Here is a 27,364-nt window from a genome sequence, read left to right as displayed (position 1 = left end):
CACTTTGGTTACTTTCCATGCTGTTGTTGGTCCTCTCTATTGTTTTCTGCCCTTTTGAAAAATTTTATTATACAACTATTGACAATATCGATGAAATTTAATAAAAATTTATTTTGGCAAGTTAAAAATCTTTATGAGTACATTGGAGGTCACCGTCATTTGCTTCTATCATTTTTAAAGCTAATCCTTAGAGTCTATAAAAAAACTCATTTGTTTCCAGCTTTTATTTGTGTCATAACAATATTCTTACCAAAGGCAGTGAGTGGTTGCAGTTAAATGGTATGGAGGTATTAATAAGAATAGGTACCATTTATCAAGAATCACATGGTAAGCACTTTGCATTGATGCATGAAATTTTCACTACAACCCTAGCTACTTTACAGTTGAAGGAACTGAGATTCAAGGAGTTTAACCTGTAATCACACAGCTGGGAAGTGACTGAGCAGGGAACTGGACACAGCTTTAACTTAAGATTTCTTTATTAATTAACTAAGCCAGTGATTCTCAAATTTGGAAATTTTCATTCCTTAAACAAGGAGTAAAATTGTTGTTTCTGTGAAAGCGAAACAAACCTTCCCATTTTTGCAGTGTTATTTAGGACACTGGTGTGTGTGTGTGTGTGTGTGTGTGTATATATTTGTGTGTGTGTGTGTGTGTTTATATATATATGTATTTATATATACATATATACCTGTATATATGTGTATATATATACATATATATATGTGTGTGTGTGTGTGTCACTAGAAATCATTGCCAGTGCCAAGTAATGAGGACTGTATCATGATGTAAAGAAAATTTTGTTCCAACTTGGTCTAGTTTCCTCCAATTTAAGTAGTGACACTTGCAGCAATTTGCCCTTCCTCAGTCATTAGAAAAGGGAAAGAAGGAAAGAAAAGGTAGGAAAGGTAAGGAGGTGAAAATGTAAAATGAAATAAATTAAAGACTGAATATGCCCCTTTCCCACCCACTCACCCATTCACCGTCTTCCTTTTTCCATCTATTTTCAGTAAGATATGGTGGTATATTTACATAATTATTTAGATTGCCATATTTCTAGAACATATTTAGATGCAGAATTTCTTCTGTATAAATTTTCCCTGGTGAAGGTTAATGCATGACTTGTTTTCTTAAAGTAAAAGAACTGTGGTTGCAAATTTGTAAGGGTAGGTTGATAGTTAAAAACATAAGCACAATATACTATTTTCTTATGCAACAAATTCATTCCATCTTCACTGAATGTGAGTACAAGAATTGCCACATTTATAGGAATAATCCCCAAACTAAAAACTCTATGTCTATAAATAAATAAGTTTTTTTTTAAGGTAGGCAGAGACTCAGCAAGTATTCTTGAGCATCTGCAGCATGAGGACATGCATGGACACTGATCTGTGTATCTGTGACATTGAAAATCATTGCCAGTGTGTAAGTTAAGAGATCAGGACTATATCATGATTGTAAATAAAATTTTGTTCCAACTTAGCCTAGGTTCTGCTGAGTCAAGTTTAGTGGCACTTGTAGCAATTTCCATCCATCAACCATTACAAAAGGAGAAGCAAAAAAATGTATGAAGGATAGAGAGGGAGGTGGAGATGTATTATAATATTCTGTTAACAATTGATTTGACTGGTTATGCTATTTCATAGGCACATGTAAAGAATCTGTTTATAGAATGTGAGAGCCATTACTTTGAGGTTCCAGGCAAGGTCATCTTTCTCCAGACTGGAAGGGCATCAACTGTTTGCAGAGTTCCTCAGCTCTTTGGTGCCCTCATCACCCCTTGTTCCGTTGTCTTTTGTCAGTCAGTCTGCTAGTCTTTGGTCCTCATCAGCTTCATTTTACAATCTGGGACATTCACAAGAGAAGATGCAGGCATTGTGGAGAGGGTTAGGGGTTGGAGAACATTTGAGAAGACCAAATTTGGGAGTCAGATTTGGCAATGTCCAGAACATAGCTAAATATTCATGAGTGTTTTGGATTTCATTATTGTATTTATTTACATTTGTTTTTTTCCCAACACCTCTAGTCTCTACCATAACAACTTCCAGATGACATCTTCTGACTGAGAGTTTGTAGCCTCTTCACGCACAGGCAAATAGGTAGAATCTAAAGTCACATTGCTTATTAATGACTTAATGTTCGAAAAACAAGTGCTATTAATAAAGAGGATTTTTTTTTGGGGGGGTGGGGAGATGCCACAAGTGGAATGCTGAATCCAATACCCTGACAGGAGACACTTAGTCTTCCACAGTGACCCATTTTGAGTTTTATATGCATTCCTTGAATTGTGAAGTCAAAAAAAAGTTATGTACACATTTCAAACTATTCATATTTTAATTGAGAATTGTGTTGTGATATTCTGTTAACAATTTTACTGGTTATACTATTTCATATATACAAGTAAAAGTTATATAAACTACTGTTTTACATATTTTTATGTATATATGAGGAGGAATAGGTTTTTAGAAGATGAAAATACTGTTTAGAATTCTGCTAAAGTACAAGAGGCTTCTGTCTTATGTAAATTAAGAGACTTAAAGCTGAGTTCATACTGAAATGACTCATTTGACTTGTGCAACCAAATATTGGAGCATGTTATCTACATGGTTAAGGTGTGAACTGAAATATGAAGTTTGACCTATAACTTGAAATGTTTTCATCCATGATACTGAAATTAAGTAGTGTAAATTAGATCAGCTAAGTATTATTCTACTGTATCTATATGCCATAAACATGTGTACACATCTATGTTGAAGACCTATTGTATTTTATAGAAACTGCTATTAAAATAAAATCTTAATATGCTGTAATGTAAGCCACCCTGGTTTACATTTACATTTTTATTTTCCTACTTCCAGTTTCCAATTCTCCATTCATTTAAACACTTGGAGAAAAATAGAGAAATGCAAGATTTTTGTTCAGCCATTATAGCCCAGATGCTTTTTATTTTCATTTTTATTATTATTATACTTTAAGTTCTAGGGTACATGTGCATAACGTGCAGGTTTGTTACATATGTATACTTGTGCCATGTTGGTGTGCTGCACCCATCGACTCATCAGCACCCATCAACTCGTCATTTACATCAGGTATAACTCCCATTGCAATCCCTCCCCACTTCCCCCTCCCCATGATAGGCCCCGGTGTGTGATGTTCCCCTTCCAGAGTCCAAGTGATCTCATTGTTCTGTTCCCACCTATGAGTGAGAACATGCGGTGTTTGGTTTTCTGTTCTTGCAATAGTTTGCTGAGAATGATGGTTTCCAGCTGCATCTATGTCCCTACAAAGAACACAAACTCATCTTTTTTTATGGCTGCATAGTATTCCATGGTGTATATGTGCCACATTTTCTTAATCCAGTCTGTCACTGATGGACACTTGGGTTGATTCCAAGTCTTTGCTATTGTGAATAGTGCTGCAATAAACATACGTGTGCATGTGTCTTTATAGCAGCATGATTTATAATCCTTTGGGTATATCCCCAGTAATGGGATGGCTGGGTCATATGGTACTTCTAGTTCTAGATCCTTGAGGAATCGCCATACTGTTTTCCATAATGGTTGAACTAGTTTACAATCCCACCAACAGTGTAAAAGTGTTCCTATTTCTCCACATCCTCTCCAGCACCTGTTGTTTCCTGACTCTTTAATGATTGCCATTCTAACTGGTGTGAGATGGTATCTCATTGTGGTTTTGATTTGCATTTCTCTGATGGCCAGTGATGCTGAGCATTTTTTCATGTGTCTGTTGGCTGTATGCATGTCTTCTTTTGAGAAATGTCTGTTCATATCCTTTGCCCACTTTTTGATGGGGTTGTTTGTTTTTTTCTTGTAAATTTGAGTTCTTTGTAGGTTCTGGATATTAGCCCTTTGTCAGATGAGTAGATTGCAAAAATGTTCTCCCATTCTGTAGGTTGCCTGTTCACTCTGATGGTAGTTTCTTTTGCTGTGCAGAAGCTCTTTAGTTTACAGATGCTTTACGTATATTAATATTACCTAAATAAATTCTCAAAGCAACTCTGATACAAAAGCAACCTGACTTTTTCAGGTGAGGAAATTTAGACACAAGAAGAATGATAAACATGCTTCTTCATATCACTAATATGTTTACGACTTGGAAATAGGAATCAGCCTCACGTGACTCCAATAATGGTGATATCGTCTACTGATACAATCTTATTTTAAAATCTCTGATCAAAATTTATTTCCTTGATTTAAAAATCTGATGACTCTTAACTCCTTATTGTTATAAAGTTAAAAATCCTTAGCATGAAATTTAATATCCTCCTTAATCCAGCTCCCTCTATATTTTTCTAGTTGTCTCACTTCTTTTCTTCTCCTGTCTTTTATGTATTCAGTATGGACTATTTTGCTAAACAAGACTAGTTCCCCCCGCTCCTTTAACAATCTGTGCTGTTCATTCCCACTGAAATTATTTTCTTTTCCTTTATACATATTTCTTGATATTTTATATCATTCAAGTCCTAGGATCAATGCCACCTCTTCCATGAAGCCTTTCCTCCTGTCTCTTAGTCAAGCCAACTATCGCTTGCATCTCTTGTTTGAAACTTACGCAGTCTGATCCTATGCTATAGTTATTTGTGCATCTGTCTTAACTCCTTTATCAGGTTCTTGGAAAAAAGAAACTCCCGTTTGTATTTTCCACAGTGCTTGGTGTAACTCTTGATACATAGTAGATGTTCAATAATTATCTCTTGAATGAATGAATTAAAGTGATTGACAAATGAAGAGAAAATTTAGATTTTATGCTTTGTTAGCGAGGTTCTTTTTTTGTTGGTTCTCATAGAAATTTTCAGAACTGCTAAAATGAGAGTGGCTCACGATGGAATCTCCAAATGTGATTCTCAGGATAGGTCTGGAATAGTAATAGGTAAAACAACCCACTTGTACACGCATGGAAAGCATTCCAAAATGTCACAGATCCTGGATTTAAGAACAATGACGATGACATTAATATGGAAAACACATGCCGTAATTAAGGATGTGTATGCATGTGTGCATGCACTGTGTTATACTTTTCTATTGGATTGATATAGCTACTTACCAAAGAATAGAACCATTTGTGACACAGAATGTTAAGATAATTTGTCAGTAACACATGCATTGCTACAAGTTATAACAGTAAAAAAAAAAAATTATTATAAATTAAGGCACTCATGGGTCATTCAGCTCAGCTGGCAATACACCTGAACAAAAAAAAGGAGTGCTAGACTTAATCTCCAAGCCTGTCATTTATTTCTTTCGCACAAAAAGTATGGGACACAGGTGGTCAGAAGTCAAAGATCATACTCTGCTTGAACGCTCCATAAGGCACAGTACAAATGTATGAGACCTGCTGGGTGAAATCAAAAAGTCACTGGAATGGGGTGCAATTTTAGTGACCCAGGTCAAAGGTCATACTGCTTTTGGTGTTATACAAATGTTTGACAGATTAAATACCCACCTCCTAGGGATAACAAATAGGCCATGGAGCTAAAAGTATTCATAAGCATTAAAGTTTCATTCAGATTTCTCCTTATGAAGGATGTAGGTCATGTAAGATTAGTAATACGGTTATAATAATTTTTCCCATTGTTGAAAAATTATACCCTGGCCGATGTCTCTGAGTGTAATTGCAGACCTAGAAAATAAAAAAAAAAGTGAAGAAGAAAGGCAACAGTGACTAGAAATATTGAAGATTAGAAAAAGAAAAAAGAGAGAAAAAAAGCAACAGTTATGTCCAGACCCTTATTTTCTTTAAATACAGCAATACCTGTTAAAGCATTTTTTCATGTTTTGTCACTTTTTTTTCTTTCATGTAGGGTCATTTTATCGCTAATCCATGTAAATTATTTTGCTGATATTCAGCATTTTGTATAGTTCAGTACCTCTAGGAAATGAATATGCTTATAAAGATATGTTTGGCAAGTAATCTGGAGGTGTTACCAGGACAATGAAATAAGTAATGTATGGAAAAGTGTTTTATGAATATTGTAAAATACTCTGAAATTAAGCCAGTTTATTATTTAACACAGTTATTCTTTATCCTTATTTTAACTCTTGGAAAAATATGTACACAAAATTAGTTTCTTCTGTAATGTGCTTCTACGTTTTGTAGTACTCTTTTACAATTTGAAAATAATAATTGACCTTCCTTTGTAGTTTTATCTAAATAAATGGTGCAAATTATGGTGGCTCAGAATCACCTGGAGGGTTTGTTAAAACACAGATTGCTGGGCCCCACCCTACCGTTTCTGATTCATTAGGTCTGGGTGGGTCTAAGAACCAGTATTTCTAACAAGTGCCTGCAAGATACTGATGATTGTAGGCTAGAGACTGTACTTTGGAAACCACTGATTTAAGTATTGTGCCATCATAGTAGATTAAAAAGTGAAATAACTCATTTAATCTAGATCTGTTCAAATATGATAATATTTTATGTATTTTATGACTTGTTGATGTAATGGTAATACTTTATTTAGTTTTCACTTTCATCTGGATACTTTATAAAAATGTAGATTCAGAATTTGTCTTTCTTCCCAAGCTATGTATCAACGTCAACATTGTTTTCTTTAATAGTCACTCTTAGAAGATCCCAAAACCATTTCTTAAAGTGTATTAATTAATTTACTTGAAACCTGTTAAGTTCACTATCAATATCATTGTCATTTTTCTTTGACATAGAGATAATGATGATCACATTTCTACCAGAAAGAATGTGACTAGAAATTCCAGGCATTTATTTTATGAATTGAATCATGTTTGTCTGCCTATACACTTACATATTAACTGCTGTTTCAGGATTTTACTATGTGTAACTTCTTTTTTTATCGTAAATGGTAAAAGCTACCTCTGTCTCCAATGTTTAATTTTATGTTTGTTATTATCTGCTTTTATTCTCAGAGGGCAACGCCTTTGTCACATAGATTTTATATCTTTTAACAGTAATCCAAAGTTACTCTGGTTTTAACATATAACATGGAAAGGGCTTAGATAAATTATGCCAAAATAATTTACCTGTTATATTCACCTGTAGAGGTGAGATGCATTGAATCTGTTGTCAATAGTAGACTTTGTATACCAAAATAACTTACTTATGTTGTTTTATACCAAGAGGTAGAAAGAAAGATGGTGGACATGTAGGGATATAGGATGTGAATGTGTAGAGGACTATGTGCTCGCAAATGAGACATTCCTGGTAAGTCCTGCTCTTGCAAAGGAAGCAGGGCGTCCCGGATAAGTCTTGCTCTCGCAAACGAAGCAGGGCGTTCCCGATAAGTCCTGCTCTTGCAAACGAAGCAGGGCGTTGGGGACTTGTTTATGTGTAAACATCTTGAAAATCCAGAAAGTCAGGGAAAGGTCAGAAAAACAACAATGTGTCTTGTGACTTGGCAACATTCCACAAACGACTGTATAAAATAAAGCAGAGCACGCCATTTGAGGCGGCCGCCATGTTTGTCTTGTCTTGTGTTGTCTTGTGTGTTCATTCCTTTGTTTAGGAAACATGCGGACCCCAACAGAATGAGACACAAAACCATTAGCAACATATCAAAATGCTACAGGGAGTGTTAATTTTGGTTTAGTTTGCTATATTGATTTTTCCCTAATTTTCTCCTCTGATAATGTAGTTTAGTTTGAGGCCATTTCTCTGTTGATTTTTTTTTTCTAGGTCAGGAGATAGAGGAAAGCACATAATAGTCTTGGTGCCCATATTTTTCCAATTTATAGTAATTCTCACCACACCTCATTGAAGATGAAAACTTCAAGTTATTTCAATAATCATTTCAATCATTATTCATGTTTAAGATATTGATTTGTTAAATTCTTCTAGGCTTTTTACTTACACACACACACACACACGCACACGCACAGTGCTTTCAGTCTTAAAAAAAGAAGCAGGAAAGGATGACTAACAGACAAGTCAAGAAATATGGTAAATATAAAAATATATGCTAAAAGCACATTGTGCTTAGCTTTGCTTTTTAATAATCCCTTGGAAACCTAGGCATGACATCCATTATTAGATTTTCAAATTTATTTTTATTTTTAGCATAATATATATTTATGTAAAATATAGAGATAATACAAGTGAATATTCATATTGAGAATAAAATAAAAATATTGAGAATAGAGGCAATATAGAGAAAGCATTATGTAGGACATTGGTGTGAGTATGAGAAGTGGTAAAAACAAAGCAAAACACAAAAAGTGCAGATGCATTGTACATTTTTTTCTCTTCTGAAATGTTATCAAACATGATAATTATGACCACAAATATGATAAAAATGTTACTCTCTGAAAATGCTATCAAATAAGACTCTGTATGCCTCAGTTCCCTCAGGCTCACTTTCTTCTGTAAAATTCACATTCAGACCCTTATCCGTCCTGTTGAAACTGTGGGTGCAATCCTATTCTACAACCGTCTGTTAACAAATCGACTGACTTCATTTGAAGACTGAATTTTTAAATAAATCATTTTATTTCATCTTTGCTACTGCCATGACCATGAATTTATTAAAATCCTCTCCCAAATGATTTAAATTTCAGACTTATCTAGTATATTGAAAAAAGTTTTTTCCCATTAAAAATTATGAGAGAGGAGGAGGAGAGTGATAATGATGTGCAGAGGTCTATGTCTGTGTTTGTGTGTTTGTCTGCATGTGTATGTATGAATGCATGTAATCAGTGATACATTCAGTACTATTGGGAGAAAGTCAGGGGAAAATTGCTTGTGAGGAAATTCCCATCGTCTCATGGGAAAGTCTATCCTGAAAACAAATGATCCTTCTTTACCAGTACTATTTATTGATACTGTGTATTTATATTTAACTCTAATATACATCCATTGTTTACATTATAGTTTATTATTCAGTCTTTTTATGCGTTAGTCTGTAATCCCTGATTCATTTTCTTCAGCAAAATAATCAAATTCCACATTATACATATAGGACATATAGGGTCTAGGCAATAAATTTTGACTAACTAAATTGTTATCCCATTTCAGTCTTGCAGTTGTATTCTCTAAAGGGGAAGAGAGTTTGGTATTATATAACGAGATCTCTTTTCCAGGCCAAAGAAATATGTAGATGGGATAAAGTACATGATAGTAATAAATAACATATAAAAATAAATGCAATATTTGGTAATTTTCACACCAAGAAATTTCTCTGGATTCACTCATTTTCCTACTTCCAGTCATTTAAGCAAATGGAGATTTTTTTTAAAAAAAACTGAAAGTTGATGTTAAAACTGACTCAAAAATAGTGTAATGGTATCCAGGTTAAATATTCCTAAGACAAAATAGGGCATTGTTTTATTCAGCACATTACTTAAGATATAGCAACTTCTAATGAGGAAGTTCCCTGTGAATGGGTAAAAGAGATTTTTCAGTTGATGTGCTTTCATAAATCAGCTCTGCAGACATTGAGTTATACTTTTCAAAATTAGGCTAAGAAAATGAAATCTTCCTAAGTAGTAAGTATATTGATTATTGTTTATCTTATGTAATTTTCTGAAACTGCCAAATAGGGTTTAAATATCTGAATCTTTAATTATCTTTTCCTATTTTTCTGCTTTTATGGGTTGTTGCAAAAGAATGCATGCTTTGCAGAGCTGAGGAAAACAGAATTACAGTCACACCAAGCAAGGGCCAAGATGTGGTCAAAACTTTGAGTCAGCACAGCCTGGAGTTGTCTATCTCCAGTTGAATTGTTATGTATGGGATGCATTTTCAAAAGGTAATTGTCTCCTGTTGGTGGTCAGCAAAGCATGGTTCATTTTTTTTTCCAGAAAGATAAAGTTTATAATACTTATATTTCTTTAATCTATAGGATAAAGTTGAAGACATGGTCTATTTACAAACTATGAAATTAACCTGGAGTTATATAAACATGCCAAAAGAGGAAAGAAATTTACACTGGAGCTGTAGTGAGACATTCAGGTTTGGAAGCAGAAACAGAATTAATGCAGAGAGAAGATGCCATTGATAGAGCAGTCCACATCAGGAAATCTCTGCTCTTGACAGCAAGAAAAGTTCTCTAAGTAAGTAAAGACACATATCCTATGTGATCCATTTTCTTTGTGTTTTCCACGTGTCCTGGTTCTGTAGTTTTGGGTTCCTATGAGACCCGGTCCTATTTTGGCACTTACTGTTTTCCTCCTATTCACACAGATTCTGATGTGAAATTGTACATTACTTGGAGTAATTTAATGAAGATTCTTCCTTGCCACTAAAAGACCATAACTACAGCAAAGTTCATTTACTTTATTATCAGTGGTTGCTTTTATAAAAAAGGTGTCAATATTCTGCCTAAGTGCACTTTATTTTAACTTCAATATACTAATAGATTAGTATATTAGGGATATACTAATATACTAATTAGTATATAGTATATAATAGGGATATACTAATAGATTAGTGAACAAAAACAAATCCAAATCCCCTTTTAGAATTATAGTTTATGAATTTATTTTAAATTGTCTTCAAATTTAAAACATAATAATTACTGATTACAACATTTGATCAGTCATGCGAATATTCTGTGTCTCTACATTAACTTTGCAAAGTTTGATTGAAATATCTTATTATAAATGGCTAAATCATTTACACTAACCTGATGAGGCGAATTGTTACGAATGAGCAAATAAAAGACCACAAATAAAGGAACATTAATGTTGATAAAGGAAGGGTTAAACTAAGTAGTCATTGCATAAGGTATGTAAACCCAGAGTTAAGTGAATTGCCCAAGGAGCTTGGCTGAACATCTCTAACTAAAAGGTACCATTGTCTTCTATTTCAGTCCCAGCACCAGAGCTTGTTAATAAGGCCATCAAGGCCCTGAACGCTGAGGGGTGCAATAACATGCAATCTATGGATCAGAAGCGGGAGAAACAGGTCCTTTCTATCTCCTTTCAGGAGCTTTTAGTGTAATTGGATTTAGATTCATACTTACAATCCCTTCACCATATGAAAGCTGCCTGGAAGAGCAATTAAGTGTATGGGCTCTCTTATCTGCTTTAGTGGGGAACAAGCTCTGCCATATAGTGATTTTGTAACTTTAAAACTGTACTTCCTTTTCCATGTCTAAAAAACATGCAGCCAAGAAATAAGCCAATTTGAAGAGTTAAGTAAGAATCAAGAGAGGGAAACGTAAATGTAAATTATCTGATGCATGATAAGCACTTACTAAGTAATATGAGAAAAATATGCAATATATATTCATATTTTATATATATATATATATAATCTATCTAGTTATTCACCCTCCTATTTATCCATCTACCTTCTACCTCATTACAAAAGACATTCAATGTGGACAAAACCATTCCACCAAAAGAAAGCACGTAAGTCTTTTTGGAAGTTATTAGGGTGCTCAGGAATTTTTAGCAACTACCTGAATTTGATGCTATATGTCCTGGACTTTGCTCTAAAAATGACATATACATGACTTCATGTGAAAGCCATGCAGAGATAAAAACACATACTTGAAAACTGGAATAAATTAGAATTTCTTCTCCCTGTGTAATGTCTTCTTAGTGGAGCGGAGCACGTTTTTTTGAGCAACAGCACCCAGGTTTGTAAGACATCAAACTAACTGCTTCATTAGGCCTGTTCTTCTCATGGTAATTTTGGCAGGATTAATATGCCATGAGCTACTCAGGAAGGAAAGTAAAATGAGAAAGTACAAAAATAGCTACATTAAAGTGTGGCTTAAGAAAGAGGTAAAGCCCAATAAACTTGGAGGTTAGTGAGAAGTGGGCAGATGATTCTGCTTGGTGAAAATCATCATTGACTGCAATTCCAAATAGGCATCATGAAATTGTACCTAGATACATTAGTTTAGATATTGAATGAAGACATAAAGTATTGAAAGCAGCAGCAAAATTCCAAAAAAATTTTGTGGATGTAATGTACTGTTATTTTGGGGGGTTTTACATGTTTTTCATGTTATTAGCAACCCCAGATGAATGGATTTGCCTCAGAGCCACACTATAAATCATCATCAGAGTTCATTGTGATAGTTTCTATTTATTAATGCCTGTGATCCATACTGAAATGTCTTTCTGTGCTTACTTACTCGTCCTTCTTTGCATTCCACTGATCATCAATCACAAAAGCAGCTTGGCCATTTCTCTCTGTCTTGCCTCAGTGAACTCCTACTTTCCTTGATTGTTAACCCCTTGCTGGAATGTACATGGCCTGTATGCCTCTCTGGGCTTCTATTCAACTCTCCCAATGGGCCTCTCTTCCTGTTACTGAGCTGCAAGGCAATATTTTCCATCTGTTGAATGAAGAGCATGACACAGGCAGTTTGATATGGTTTCAAAAACCACAGCAAACCAGTGATGCACAACTCACTTTTATTCCACAAGCCTGTGGGAGCCCAAAAGGATGAGAGGCCTTTCTGCTAGGCTGAACACAGAGCTTGGCATTCAGAAACAAATATTCCTCCCTGAAACACTCAATATGCTTCATATTCAAGCCAGAAACATTGTGCGTTAGAATAATCTAAAGATGAATCTAGTCGGAAGTTATCTTGAAATGTGTGAGCAAGCTTCTCTTTCATACACCAGCTGTTTTCTTTCCATCAAGTGTTTGCTGGGTGGGGGATCAGCCTGTGTTTTTTTAATGCAGTAGCAAGAATGTTTTGTGTGTTCTGAAAGAACCTATGATGCCTTTCAATGTAGAAGGGAGAAAAAATGGTTCATCATGAGTTCAGGGAAATTTTGGAGTCTCTAATAATATCACATCCTCAAATTTGGGAGCATATTTTCTTTATAAAGCATGTTGAAAAATTATTTCATGGTTACTAGTTCCCAATGTCAGGCTGTGACAGAATTGTTAAAATAGCATTGCTATGGGTATAAAAGAAAGTTCATAAGCATTTTGTAATGTGCCACAGGATTTATAATACATTTTAACATATATGATTTCCTATTTTATCCACTCAAGGAAAAAATTGTATTGTTGGATATTTTTAATAGGTTCATTAGCCTTAAAAATCAAAATAAGGAAAATAATCTTGGTAATGGGAAAATGTTGTTTAATGATAGTCATTTAATTAAAACATGTTAATTGCTATAAGCATATCAAGAATCAAATTATAATTTCTGGTGTGGTTTTCAGAACTCTTATGAAGTCCCAGACTTACTCTTGTCAAATAGTATAATTCATCCATGTTAAAATATCCAAATATTCTAGCATCTCGTCTACTGTTCTGTCTGAAATGCCCTTTCCTATCAATTTTCTATATTACAATTCTAACCACTACTAAAGATACTTTCTAAAAACTAATTTTAAAGATAGTTACATTTTTAAAATCTTCCTTAGCTAACTGGTTCTTTCCAATCCTCGCCTCCAGAAATAATCACATTTTAATTATTTGATGGTTTGAATAGCACTTACATATCACTTTTGACAATGCAGTTTGAAACTTCAGTGATAGCTACCTCTTATTGAACATGCACTGCTTTTAGACTCTGCTAGATGTGCTACTATCCCTACAATTTTTTTGAGACTACTAGAATATTATCATCTCCATTTACAAATAAGGAAACAGAGTTCAAGAAACATTAATAAATTTGCTCAAGTTTACTTAATACTCGTTGGTGAAACTGGGATTTGAATCCAAATGTACCTGACTAAAAAGCACTTTTTTTTTCCTTTTTCTGTTCTAGTTTTGTGGATGTTCTTTATGGACATGCACTGATAGCAGGGCCTGATCTTAATCCTTCTAGATTTCAACTCATCTACTTCTGCACTGGGCTTTACTGCACTAAGTTGAATCTGTAAAATCCTAGCCTAGTTTATTAGAAAAATGGAAGAAGTATCTATTTAGATACTTGTCTCAGATTCTACCACTTTTACATATGACATAATAATTCTAATATATATATATGAAATACTCAGGCATATGGATTTTATGTATGCATGTGTAGGTGTGTGGTATTAAAATCCACGGATTTTTTTAGACAAAGATAATTTATGTTAAACACCTGTCACTCACATTTTCTCAAATTTACTGAATTCTTAATGCTCATTTTGGTGGTTAAAGCAAGTCAGAATTTTTACCTGTTAAATGTTCTTTATTTTATTTTGGTACTATTTGGTTAGTTGCTTTTTCTTAGAATTTCCTTAATTTTTAAAATTTGTCATGAATTAATTTATAGAAGGTAGGTGTAATTTATTTGCCATGAGCATTGAACTTTGTTTCTTGAAAACAAATAACACTAAGATCTTTGAGATTCTACATGTATTTATGGAAACTATGAGGGTGGTGGGAGTAACTTAGGAACAGTGACAACTATAGCCTTTGAACCAAAGAAATATTTAAAAATTTTCTCTATTCAACATCTGTGCCAGCATGTGTTGCCTCTTAGGCAATAAACAATTATGGTTACATAGACACCTAACACATTATTTATCCTGTTAAAGTTTGGTTTTAAAATCTTTGGCTATGCCAATTTCAATGTAATTTAGGAATGTATATATGTAATATAGGGTATATATATGTGTGTGCATGTGTGTTTGTGTGTACATCTTTAAGAAAAAAAGTTAATTGTGCAAAGTCCACACTATTTTGGTTCCTCTCTTCTTTAAAAAGTGGTAAAACTTACATAGGCCATCAACATTGAGTATTCTTACAAGTATAGATTTATAACAGTGTCATTTGGTAATAAAATTCTTAAGTATAAGATGCAGTCTATGCCATAAAAACATCTACAGTCTATTTGTGTATTTATGTGATTATTGAGAGAGATAAAACATTTCTCCTGGCTCCAGTCTTTCTTGTTTCCAAACCGTCCTTTATTGTCAATTAGAGAAATTTTTCTAAAACACAAACATTAATATAATCTATTCCTGCTTAAAGTTCTTCGTGAACTCCATGACTTCATGATAAAGTTCAGATTTGTTGGTTTAGCAATCCATATTATTTTTGACACAGTTCCTGCCCACTTCTCTAGCCTTAACATCATCCTAAATACACTCTTGATGACAAGACATACTTCCTTTGGTTTCCTGAATTCAACATATTATTTGGGAAAATCTGGAGACATTTAGTGAAGGAAGTGATGTTTAAAAGGGCTCTTAAAAGAGATCTGGAAATTGACAAGTGGAGCAAGGGGCAATGGGTGCAGGTGTGCGTGGTATAAGGTGTTGAGCGTTAGGACTGAGGGCTGGCGCGAGCAGAGGGGAAGATGTTGGTAGTAAAGGGGAGAGTTTCTTAAAAGAGTAAATGGATTGTGAGCTAGAACCTAGATGAGGGGGAGGGGAATTGTTTTCTAACTCACAGATTGCCAGAACCCATTTAGAGTTGGAAGGGGCCTCAGAAATCAAGAACAGGGGATGAAGAATAAGAAGAGAAGAAAGGAGAAGGAGGAGAATAAAAAGAAGTAAAATAATAAGAAGGAGAGGAAACAAAGTAAGCTTAATCCTTTAATAGAATTCACCTTTACAATTTCATTTCATATTAACATTATTTCAGCAAAAATATGTTTCTGTTAATATGAAATTCAGCTAACTTTATTACACTTTTAGATACTAGTTACCTCCCTAAAGGCATATAAATCATTTCACATTTAACATTGTGAAGCAATGATCATTACACATTTAAAACTCAACAGTTAATAAAGTTCCAACTATTTGTACACTTAGTGCTCATGGTTAAATGTGTATCGTAGCAACTGAAAACCACAACCCTATTTTCTTATTTTTAATTGCCGAACAGTGGTTCATGTCACGGATTTCTTCTGCTGATAATTATTTAGTATCGTTGATAGGACATAGTGGAAGTAAATATTTTAAAATATAGTAGCATATTTCTTTCCCAAAGTTATCCTAGCATTACATAGCTCTATACCTCCCAAAACTTCTCCAACACATTTACAAAGAGCTTTGAGAGAGAACAGAAGAAAAAGTTGATTCTCATTACTCTTTTGAAGTTCAGTCTAAAAACAAAAGATGAGTCAGAAATAATTTATTTCTGAGCCAGCTTCCTATCATCATTAATGAAGTTATCTTTCGCTCCATGAGTTAATAGTCCATTATTCTGATTTAATAAAGAAAGTTGATGATTTTAAAGACACTGTTTTCATTTGAGGCTAGTAAAAAGTAGATAATAAAGTATCAATAGACCACAAAAATGAATGTATAAACCTACTGTGCTGTTTTTATTGTGCTTTAGACTTCTTAAATTCTTGATGTATTAATTATGAATTGAATTTTTACATTAAAATACTTTTTCTAGGCTTTGAAATTAAATTAACATTGTAAAATAAACTGATTTTGCTGTTTTTAATTTGAAGTGAATCTTTTTTATATTAAGTAAGATTTTGTTAAATATATCAATTTACAAAGAAAATCTAGAAATAGAGTTTAGTAAAGTTTTGAAATTATGATTTTCATCAACTTTATGTTTTGGATTGTATTTACAAAATGCTTCTTGATAAAATATAAAGTGTTTTTGTACAAAGACTGAAGAGTAGCAATCATTCTCCCTTTTTTACATCTTTGAACTTTTGCAAAATCTCCTTTGATTTTGTCGTTTAGAGTCACCATTCGGTCAGTTTAACTGACTTGGTGCTACATTTTTCTATCTAATATAATAGGCTCACTTCTATTACTTGAACTGAGCAGAAACAACTGAGTATACAGATAATAATATATTATTCCTATGAATTCAAAGGATTGGTATCATTTATACAATAATTCAAAAAATAATATCTCAGAAGAAACTTAAGTCACTCTTGTTATATATTGTGTTTTTAGGCTTTCTTTTTAATTGTTTATGTTTGCATATTAAAACCTTTCTGAAAAACAGGTGCAGGGAATCAAATTCCTCGTTACAAATTTTGTATTCCATTTGCCCTTTTATTCTTTATTTAAGATACATGCCTCCTGCAGAATTGTATGAAAAACCCACAGGCCTCTTGATAAACTCCTTCTTAGATATTTTAAGCAGGAAACTTCTGTGGTTTGAGTGTGCACTCAAAAAGATGATTTCATCCAGATTTTGTTTTTAAAGTATTTATCACAGTGTCTGTAGAGTATAAAGACATAGTTGTCCCTTTTGCTTTATAGGCTTATTATAATTTGTTACATGTTATAATTAATTACAGAAAAAGTATAATTCCTTAGTGGAAGTTTGGCCTTGGAATTGTAGAAATAAAGCATAGCAAACTTGCTTACATTTTGTAATAATATATTCATTTAATACCATGAATAATCCAAAGAGTTAATATTATTTGTTAGGTAGAACAGTTAGCATATCACATCGAACTCACAGGATACTCATGAAACTCATAGGGTGAATCCTTCAACTTATGAAAAAGAATTGGTTTTAGTTTAGAAAATTTACCCTCATAAATGTAACCAGTAGAGTTATTGCATATTGAATTGTCAACTAACTCTAAAATGATAAAACGTCAAGGTAATGTAAAAGCATATTTTTAAAGTCAGTCAAACATGTATTTAATACTATGCTGCCTTCTCTGAAAAACATGAAAATTTGCGATCTCCTTTAAGTGTTAAGTTGTGTGCAGTGAAAATAAGCAGATAACAATATATGACAGTATAACTTCAGGTGCTAAATTTTGTATAACAAGTTGTCAGTTATAAAATAATTGTACTGAAAAAAGATGATAAAGCTGATGCATAGGAAAATGAAATAGTTATTTAAGATTTCTCAGAAAATAAGTGTGAAAGTTAGGGTCAAATTTATTAAGTCCCTTCATTTTCAGTCTTGCCAATATGTCAAACTGTTTTTATTTTTTTAGAAATATAAATTCAAACAATAGTATGCATATTCTGTGGATTATGTCTGGATGACTCCAAAGAAGAGATAGTGCATTTACAGGACTGCAAAGATGGGAACGATGAGTTATTAGCCTAATTCACGTTCTGTGTAAGTCATAAGGAAGGCTAGTTGTTGTTCATATGTTTACATAGTCTCCTTTGAGAGTCACCTAAGGCAACAAATGGACAATTTTTTTTTTCCTGTGTTATGGTATTATTAATCTTAGCGATACAAAATGATTTTTATTACTTCTAAATCCAATATATGTACAGAGAGTTTGCAAATGATCATAATCTCTTTTATTATGTGGTTCATGTGATGATGATTTTAGGTCTCTGTTTTGCAATAGTTTGTGCACAGGTTTCTCCTAAAGCATAAAGTCTAATTAATGACTAGAACATAGACTATTATTATTGAGCATTTACCATATACATCACATGTAAGCACCTCAGTTCTACCTCCCAACACTAAAGAGCTATAACAATGTTCCTACAAGAGCCATGAGACTGAAAGTCATCCCTTCCAGGAATCACACTCTGTAGTCAATGTGACCATTCACAATAACACTTGGATGTGCTTCTTTAAACATCCTACAGAACATCTCTGCTTCAGTTTCCTCCTCTGTTGACTAGACATAAGACCACTTGCTGGTAAAGGGCAAAAAAGAAAAAGAAAACACACATGTGAAGACTAGTAGGAAGATAGACTATTAAGCTACTCCTACAGGTTTGAAACTTTGGCTGATTCATTTTATTGCTATCTTTATTTATATGAACTATATGTCCAAAATCAACAATATGCTAGTTATTGGTATGAGGTAACCTTCCATAATCCATAAAGATTAAGGTCTTCTACAGTGTAATATCTTATACTGCTGCCAAAGGGAGTGTCTGAAAACATAAAACTGATCATGTCATCTCTATGTTACAAATACTTTAATAGCTCTTCTTAGCATAAAAGAACAATTCTAAACTCCCAATCAGGATGTGTAAGGGCCTTCTAAAACTGGATTCTAACTTCATTTGTAATTTTATTTTCTACCACATCTCCAGGTACATGCCGAGTTTCGCTCACACTAATTATTCGTAGCTCCTAACCCAGCACATTTATTCCTTCACTTACATTTCTGAATTCCAAGAGATCAGGGATTATGACGTACCTGTTTTCTTTTCTTCACCCGCCTGAGCAATTCATGGTTATAGAAGACTTTAAGTCGTTGTCTGTTGCATGAACTCTTAGTGTTTGGAGCTCATAAAGCAGTATCACATACATCATCTCATTTAATTCTCAACAACATTGTGAATTAGGAGGGCAGGAATTATATTTTGCAGGAAACTGAGGTCGCTGGAGAGTAACTTGCTCACCTGAAATCTCAAAGCTAGTGAGTGGTGTAACCAGGGTTCTGCCACCTTTTCATTAATTCCAATGCATTTTTCATTAACATTAATTTGTATTAATAACAAAATGCAAACATAGAAAAGTCTTTAATACTAAAATTTTTTTAGATCATTCTGCTTGTTTTAGATACTAATCTTACTGCTAAGGAGATATTCTAAACATAGGTAATCTTGTGTTGGATAATATACTTCAAACAATAATGAGATTTTTCTGGCTTTTGAACCAACAGTGACAAATTCAGCAATGTGTCAATGAAGCTATTAGTGCAGCACTTTTATTTATTCCCAGCTAAGCTTGTGATGAGAACAAATAAACTGCCATTCATTATGGCAAAAAGAAAATTGATGTGGGATATACAGTGTCAGGTTGAATATGGGATCCTTCTTTTTGTCCTAAATTATATTTTCATATATTTTTCAGAAGATTCATGAAGTTGATTTTCAGGGCATTTGCTTATACAATCCCACTTGTGAACAATCATTTCTTACCTTAATATGTCCATAACATGTGACTAGTATGATATCACTGGATATTGGGACATGATGGTTAGTTTTGTATGTCAACTTGACTGGACTATGGGATGCCCAAATATTTCATCAGACATTTTTTTCTGGGTGTGTCTGTAAGAATGTTTTTGGATGAGATTAACAACTGAATCAATAGACAGTAAAGCAAAGTAGATTGACCTCTTTATTGTGGGTGACCCTCATTCAGTCAGTTGAAGACCTGAAGAGAACCAAAAGGCTGACCTTCCATGAGTATGGGCAAACTCTTCCTATCTGACAGCTTGAGCTAGGACATTGGCCTTTTATTGCTTTCAGAATCTAAATGAAACATGGGCTCTTCTTGGGTCTCAAGCCTGCTGGCTTTCAGACTGGAACTTTATGCCAATGACTTTCTTGGTTCTCTGGACTTTAAGCTTGGACTAGAAGTACACCATCAACGCTCTTGAGTCTCCAGCTTGCCAACTGCTGCTCTTAGGGTTTCTTAGCTTCCATAATTGTGTGAGCCAATACCTTATAATAGGTGATGTCCCTTTGTTTTCTCTTTCCTTCCTTCCTCCTTCCTTCCTTCCTTCCTTCCTTCCTTCCTTCCTTCCTTCCTTCCCTCCCTCCCTCCCTCCCTCCCTCTCTCTCTCTTTCTCTCTTTCCTTCCTTCCTTCCTCCCTTCCTTACTTCCTTTTTCCTTTTCTCCTTTTCTTCTTTTCTTTTTTCTCTCTCTCTCTGTCTCTTGTGTGTAACTCCCCTGACCCCACACCCCCCGCCCCCCACACAACACATTCTGCATTCTATTGGTTCTGCGTCTCTGGAGAGCCCTGAGTAGCACAGGGGCTCACTGTTATTATGTTTTACTCCTAAATAGTTCCTTTTCTTGCTCCTTCCTTGCAGTTCTAATTGAGGAAGCATAAACACAAGAGTTGAAAACATAGTGGGACTTTATGATAGCTGGGCAAATTTGGGAAAAAAAATTTCCCTCTGAGTTTAGAACTCTTATTTTTTCCCACCAGTGAATTCTGATCTAGAACGTTCCATAAAGCTGGTATATTAGTTTCTTAGGACTGCCATAACCGAATATCACAAACGAAATGGCTTGAAACAATAGAAGCTTGTTGTCTCACAGTGCTGGAAGCCAAAACTCTGAAATCAAGCCTCAGCAATGTCATGCTGTCTCTGAAACCCATGGAGGAATCCTCGCTTACCTCTTCCCAGCTTCTAGTAGTGTCTATCAGTCTTTGACATTCTTTTTACACTATGTAATTCTAATTTCTACCTTCATCAAAACATAGTATACTTCCTATATATCTTTGTCTTCTCATGACCATTTGCAGAGAGAGAGAGAGAGAGAGAGAGAGAGAGAGAGTAAGTAGTGAATGTGACAACATAGTTTCTACTTAACTAATTTTGAGTTACTATGAGGATAAACTGAAAATTAATTTAAAGTGTTCCCAAAGTGTTTAGCATACAATAACAAGATGTCTATAAATATTACCTCTATAAATGTTATCATTACTCCAGTATCTGTGATGTTGAGTTTGTGTGGTTGTGATCAGTTTTATCATTCATTTGTTTAGTTAGTTCACTAGGGGATTGTTACATATAGATTCTCTCAAGTGGGTTGGAAAAACTACATTTATTCAAGTAAAATCATGGCCTATTGTGAAATGTCATTGATGACTCAATAGAAGGATAAATGCTTGCTGTATTGTTAATTGATCAATTAATTTCACAAAAATTATTTAGCATCTTGTGTTCATTGATGCTATTCATTTACTCTTTCTGCAGACAAATGTTTGCCACCTGCTCTGTGTCAGCAACCCATAAAGTCAGCACCTCTTCCTTCAAGGAACTCTCTATCTCGTGGTATTCCAGATAGAAATTGATTGATACATGAGTAATACATACTTATTGATACATAAGTGAATCAGTAATTATTACATAAGGGGCCACATCTAAATAGAGTGCTTTGAGAGAGAGATATTGTACATGCCTAAAATTCTAAAGGCTTGTTTGAGATAAATAAATTTAAAACAAGAGAAACATGAAGAGTCAAGCAGGAATTTTTTTAAATATGGAAGATTTTTTCTGACATTTATAGACCTTGGAGGCAAAAGGCAAGAATAAAGACTACTTTGCAGTTGTAGTGGTGATTGAAGAAAATGTATGGAGCCAAATAATGCAGCAGATGGAAAGGTGTAAAATCTGATACACAAATGGACAGGTTGATTTTAAAAAAGAAAAAAGATATCTCATTCTCTATGATAGTTGGGAGTATAGATACATTTGTAAAGTTGGGGTAAAATTTGAATTAATTAGGGTAGTGATGATTTAAGTTTTCTTCAAAGGCAATTTTCTATAATGAGGCTAGGAAGAAATTTGAATAGAAGTCTTGAGGAAAAGTTTTGAGTTTTGGAATAATTTTTGAGGAAGTAGAAAGAAAACTGTTTAAGGAAATTCAGTCATTGTTGAGAAATATTAAATCCTCAAGGTGAGTTGACAACTACACTTTTATTTTAAGGCAAATCTATGTATTTAAGAGAATTTCTGAGAAGTGTTCAGACAAATCTGTATATTTGGAATAATTTCTTTAGAAGTATTCGGGAACTGAAGCATGGTAGTATTAAAATTCTAAGATTAGTAAGTCATATTGTATACATTTATATTCTTAGCTTCTTAAAAATATTTGCTGCTGAATAATTTTTGTGATTTTTTAAATTGTTGTTAATATGAAGTTGAAATCTAATTTGTTTTTTCATTTACTTCTGCTCCAGTCACCTATAAGCCATTCATTTAGTTAGAAATTCTCAAAGAAATGTGACTTTTAACCTGTAGGGGTTCTTTCTGTCGTTGTTCAAATGATATGTCTTATGAGCCACCGTCACTGTGTTCAGTATGTGTTGGAGAACTCTTACCTCTAGACCTCTTCTCCTTACTTTGACCCAATCATCTATTGAGAATGAGTGAATAAGAAAGTATTTATCAATATGTCATGAACGTAAAATGATGCAAGCAAAGGGCCCTTTTGTTCAGTGAAACCTCTACCAATTGGCATTGTGATTAGTACATTTTTATCATTAGTTCCATACTTTTAGTCTGTTCATACAATTCAAATACAGAAAAAAATGACTTCAAGTAAATGTTAACAGATGCTTTTACCTTTGTTTGTTCATGTGTGTGTTTGTTTTTGGATCTTTCCCCAAGAGCGTACATTTACAGTAAGGAAAGGTAAGTGAAGCTCTGATAGCTGTACCAGAGACTGGGAGGAGAATAGAGAAGTGAATGAGAACAGAGAAAGGAATTAGAGACTTTTATTATAACTGCCAAAGCTGTAATCTGCTACTTCTTCTGATAGCCATATCTCTAGACAGTGGCTGTTCACAAAAGTAAAACAATTCAATTTGAGGTGTGGAGAAGATCAGTCATAAATTAAATCTGGAATCTGAATTTGTTAGAAGAAATATTGAAGCATGTGACAGTAACTGGAGTGGCAGTAGTGTGAGTATAAAAGGGTATTAGTGCTGTCAGAGCATGTTTAGACATTGGAAAATGTAGGTCAGCAGCTTAGAAAGGCACTAAGTTGGAGACAAGTTTGGAAAGTATTTACATAAAGATAATCTCTGTCATTCAGGTTATGGACTTCTGTTGTTTACCACTGGAGGGAGCGGAGTACCAAAAAAAAAAAAACCAAAAAAAACCATTTAATATAATGATTGAGGGGTGCGGTGGCTCACGCCTATAATCCCAGCACTTTGGGAGACTGAGGAGGGCAGATCACCTGAGGTCAGGAGTTCAAGACCAGCCTGGCCAACATGGTGAAACCCTGTGTCTACTAAAAAATACAAAAATTAGCCAGGTGTGGTGGTGCACAACTGTAATCCCAGCTACTTGGGAGGCTGATGCAGGAGAATCACTTGAACCCAGGAGGTAGAGGTTGCAGTGAGCCAAGATTGCACAATTGCACTCCAACCTGGGCAACAGAGTGAGACTCCATCTCAAAAAACAAACAAACAACAACAACAAAAACATAGTGGTTGAGAACTCAGGCCTCAGACTCTGATTTGATGTCAAATTACCATTTCAAGAAGTTATATTTAACCCTGAACAAGATACGCAACATTATCTTACCCTTGGTGTGAGCATTAACATAAAGATAATAACTATACTTATTTCAGAGAGTTTTAATTGAGGGTTAGATAGTATAATACATATAACATGATTAGCAGATACCTGCCTGACATTTACTATGTGCTCAATAGATGTTAGTTAATATTATTATTAACGTTATCATTATTACTTTATATAATAATGTATCTCCATTGGGTACATAGAATACTTGATAAAAATATGAGGGGAAATTTAATGATTCTTTGAAAAAATGTGCTAGAGTGACACGTCAGCACCTAGTGAATGCTAGTATATTCACGGCATATCCAAAATTCAGTTCAGTGAAAAAAGGAAATCCAACCTCAGTGTGGAACAACTTTCAATCTCCAAAATCAATTTTTGTGAGTATGGAGTGATAATCTTTTACCCATGTTTTTCAGAGTGAGAGCTTTACAAGAGCGTTGTCTAATAGTTAAATCTGTTTAAAAAGATATTTCTGTAAACATGCTAAAGTGCTTCCTGTCTCTGATTAGTTCTTGCTGAATGACATGGTATTGCACAGTGTGACTGCCTGAAACTTAAAATACAGGAAGCTCTAGATCATTCTTAATAAATAAATCATGTCTGTTCCTGCCATCATTTCTGCTAACGCTTTTGTAGAAGCCAAGGTTAGTGTTGTGATAAACTATCAATAATTAGGAACAACCAGGTCAGTTATTTGGTACCTTGATGTAACAGCAATATCTGTTCCTGTATATTTTTCTTTTTTTTAATTAATTAATTAATTAATTATTATACTTTAAGTTCTAGGGTACATGTGCATAACGTGCAGGTTTGTTACATATGTATATTTGTGCCATGTTGGTGTGCTGCACCCATCAACTCGTCAGCACCCATCAACTCGTCATTTACATCAGGTATAACTCCCAATGCAATCCCTCCCCACTTCCCCCTCCCCATGATAGGCCCCGGTGTGTGATGTTCCCCTTCCCGAGTCCAAGTGATCTCATTGTTCAGTTCCCACCTATGAGTGAGAACATGCGGTGTTTGGTTTTCTGTTCTTGCGATAGTTTGCTGAGAATGATGGTTTCCAGCTACATCCATGTCCCTACAAAGGACACAAACTCCTCCTTTTTTATGGCTGCATAGTATTCCATGGTGTATATGTGCCACATTTTCTTAATCCAGTCTGTCACTGATGGACACTTGGGTTGATTCCAAGTCTTTGCTATTGTGAATAGTGCTGCAATAAACATACGTGTGCATGTGTCTTTATAGCAGCATGATTTATAATCCTTTGGGTATATACCCAGTAATGGGATGGCTGGGTCATATGGTTACATCTAGTTCTAGATCCTTGAGGAATCACGATACTGTTTTCCATAATGGTTGAACTAGTTTACAGTCCCACCAACGTGTAAAAGTGTTCCTATTTCTCCACATCCTCTCCAGCACCTGTTGTTTCCTGACTTTTTAATGATTGCCATTCTAACTGGTGTGAGATGGTATCTCATTGTGGTTTTGATTTGCATTTCTCTGATGGCCAGTGATGATGAGCATTTTTTCATGTGTCTGTTGGCTGTACGAATGTCTTCTTTTGAGAAATGTCTGTTCATATCCTTTGCTCACTTTTTGATGGGGTTGTTTGTTTTTTTCTTGTAAATTTGTTTGAGTTCTTTGTAGGTTCTGGATATTAGCCCCTTGTCAGATGAGTAGATTGCAAAAATGTTCTCCCATTCTGTAGGTTGCCTGTTCACTCTGATGGTAGTTTCTTTTGCTGTGCAGAAGCTCTTTAGTTTAATGATATCCCATTTGTCAATTTTGGCTTTTGCTGCCGTTGCTTTTGGTGTTTTAGACATGAAGTCTTTGCCCATGCCTATGTCCTGAATGGTATTTTTCTTTATTTTAGAACACTGAAGCATGTTTTATTAAAAAATTAGTTCCTAGAATGTATTTATTCTTGTAACCGTTGTTTTTTTCTATGAGACAATGGAACATCCATAAAAAGTAAACTCGTTTTAAATAGCAAAGATAATCCTGTTGTTTTAGTCATTAAATTCTCTAATTACTTAGTAATATTTGATTGAATGCCTTATATTGAAAATGTCGTTACTTGCCATACTTCTTGGCTGTATCTACAATACTAGTAGGAAAAGGTGGAATCAGATGGAAACTATAAAAAATTAAAAAGAAAATATTTTTGATTCTTTATATTTTCAAAAAGAATGCAGTGGTCAACTCCATTCTGGGAGATGAATAGGTTATTATTAAGGAATGGACAAATCAAGCATATGATTAGCAGTTTATATTCATTTAATATAAATTTGTATTAACTTAAAAAACATAAATCTCATATATGCACTTAGTAATAGTTTCCCTTAAAGAAATGTAAAATAACTAAATACAAAATTGGAGTGCTTTCACTTTAAAATCACTTTAAGTGCCTATTCTTATTCTCCTCAAAGTCATAAGTTTGCTAAGTGTCTGTTTTAGTTTTGATTTCCACCAAAATGCTTTTTCATTTAGTAAGTATCTATATATTTTTGGGAAATTTTGCTTTGATACAAATGTATTCACATAAAAATTTAATAAACATAGGTATGAAGTAAGCACTACACTTTTTATGGGCATACTTGGCTAAATAATCATGTGATCTTTATCCTAAAGAAATTTTTATTAAACTAGGTAAAACAGATAAGTGAATACATTTTTTTAATAATATAGTGTGATAATAGCTATGATAAACGCATTTATGAGATTCTAGGTGAGCACAGAATGGGACAATAAAATCGTGTAGAGTGGTGATAAAAGTATAATTAGAATAGAGATTTTAAGAAGCAAATAACAGGATATTATACTAGAGTGTTAGGTAGGCACCTGATTACAAATTGCCTTGTTGGTTAAATTAAAGGGCTTGAATTTTAACTAGAAAACTAAGGAAAATGTATTATATAATTTTAATTAGAAGTAATATGCAAACAGAAATGCACTTTTGAAAATTTACTCCCATCCTGGCACATGAGAATGAGATTGCAAGACAGGAGACCAGTTAGGAGGTTGCTGCTATAGGTTAAGTGTGGATTTCTGGGCTTATATTGTAGTTTATAGTGATAACAAATGTATGGAGGAGTTGATATGCTTGACAGATCCTTAAAGTATAAATTCATAAATCCTTGGTAAGGTGGTTGGTGAGGAAGAGAGAAAATATATTAGCAGACCTTCATTTTCCCCAAATTGTTCTTCCTTAAAAATAGAAAGACCCTGGCTGGGTGCAGTAGCTAGCACTTACAATCCCAGCACTTTGGGAGGCCGAGGTGGGCAGATCACTTGAGGCCAGGAGTTCGAGACTTGCTGGGCAACATGGCAAAAACCTGTCTCTACTAAAAATAAAAAAGTTATCTGGGCATGATGGAGCATGCCTGTATTCCCAGCTACTCAGGAGGATATGACATGAGAATTGTTTGAAGCCAGAAGGCAGAGGTTGTAGTGAGCTGAGATTGCGCCATTGCATTTCAGCCTGGGTGACAGCGCAAGACTCTGAAAAAAAAAAAAAAAAAAAAAAAAGGAAAGA

General features: G+C 34.2%; 1 long non-coding RNA gene across 1 annotated transcript in view; it reads left to right on the top strand.

Annotated features, from left to right (window-relative positions):
• Nucleotides 1-27,364, top strand: part of LOC105481693 (uncharacterized) — a 722,106-nt gene that overhangs the window by 410,774 nt on the left and 283,968 nt on the right. The window contains exons 13-14 of the long non-coding RNA XR_011614711.1: nt 9,594-9,736; nt 9,830-10,040. This is a non-coding gene — a long non-coding RNA (uncharacterized lncRNA). The remainder of the gene's footprint in view (nt 1-9,593; nt 9,737-9,829; nt 10,041-27,364) is intronic.

Source organism: Macaca nemestrina, chromosome 16 (genome assembly GCF_043159975.1).
Source record: "Macaca nemestrina isolate mMacNem1 chromosome 16, mMacNem.hap1, whole genome shotgun sequence".
In the NCBI taxonomy this organism is placed as follows: domain Eukaryota; kingdom Metazoa; phylum Chordata; class Mammalia; order Primates; family Cercopithecidae; genus Macaca; species Macaca nemestrina.
This window is presented reverse-complemented; position numbering and strand designations above follow the sequence as displayed.